Raw genomic sequence first — 1,310 nt, forward strand, 5'->3', positions numbered from 1 at the left:
ACTATTAAAGTAGTTTGCCATGTCCTTTTTCAGTTTGTTTACAGAGAAGAAAACTGAGCCATAGTATTAAGGGACTTAGCTTGGATCTACAGCTATTAAGTGTCTGAGGTTGAATCTGAACTCAGGTTTTCCTGAATCCATATCTAGTATTTTTATCAATTGTGCCATCTAGCTTCCTAGCCTAAATAGCTATAATCTTAAAATTCTCTGTGGGGAATTTGAGAAACCATTTTAATCATCCTGACATTGAAAGAAAGAAAGTAAACTAGATTTGAAAATGACTTTTGAGTTTTGGTTCTGCCACACACTTATAATTGTGTGAATTGAGACAAGTCACTTATTCACTCTGGATTTGTTTCTTTCTCTGTAAAACTGAGATAATTGCATTAACACGATGTTCTGAGAAACAAATGAGGTCATTCAAAACATTTTATGACCTATAGTTAACTCTAATTCTATATTTATAATGTCAGGAAAAATCAATAAAATTGTTGGGTGGGTTGGATGGACTCGCTGTGGCTGACTTATGGGAGGATAGATATAACAGGGAAGGAGGAAATCAGTTCTCCAAATTTATGAAATTAGCTCTACTTCAGTATTTTGCCTCAAATTGTTTCCACTTGTAACTCTTTTCATCCAAGAAATTTTTATATAACCTCAATATAAAGGCATATAAAACTCACTGACAATAAATGCCAATTTTATGACTTCCACATTCAGTTACAAGACCTCATATGGAGTACCGACCCACAGTTTTAGAAGCTTTGATCTACTCAACTCCTTTCATTTTCCAACTACAGGCACTGAAGCCTTTTCCAAGGTTATATAGCAGGTTGGAGGTGAGATTGGCTCGGAAGACAGGTCTTTTAATTCCAGATCTGGGTGCTTTTCATTGCCTCATGGCTCCTCATTGTCAAGACACAGCCTGAGGTAGTCAGTCTATGTGGCAATGAAGAGTAGTAGAGTGAACTTCAGGACATGGTAATTTGCCACAAAGTCAATAGAACTAAATGCCCGTACTGGCTTTTTTGGCAGGCAGGTGTCAGTGGACACACAGTGAGGGGTTTGGCATCGTAAGTTCAAGTCTGGCCTCAACTCTGGCTATGTGGCTCTGGACACAATTTGCCTCAGTTGCTGAAGATGGCAAACCACTCTAGTAACTTGACCAAGAAAAACCCAAATGGGGTCAAGAAGAGTTTGAGATGACTAGAGTGACTGAATACAAACAACTGGTGTTTTAATAGGGTAGCAGGAAACACTGGCCTCTTTTCTTGTAGGCACTGCATGAAGAAACAAATCCCTGGTACCTC

This window comes from Antechinus flavipes, chromosome 3 (genome assembly GCF_016432865.1).
Source record: "Antechinus flavipes isolate AdamAnt ecotype Samford, QLD, Australia chromosome 3, AdamAnt_v2, whole genome shotgun sequence".
Classification (NCBI taxonomy): Eukaryota; Metazoa; Chordata; class Mammalia; order Dasyuromorphia; family Dasyuridae; genus Antechinus; species Antechinus flavipes.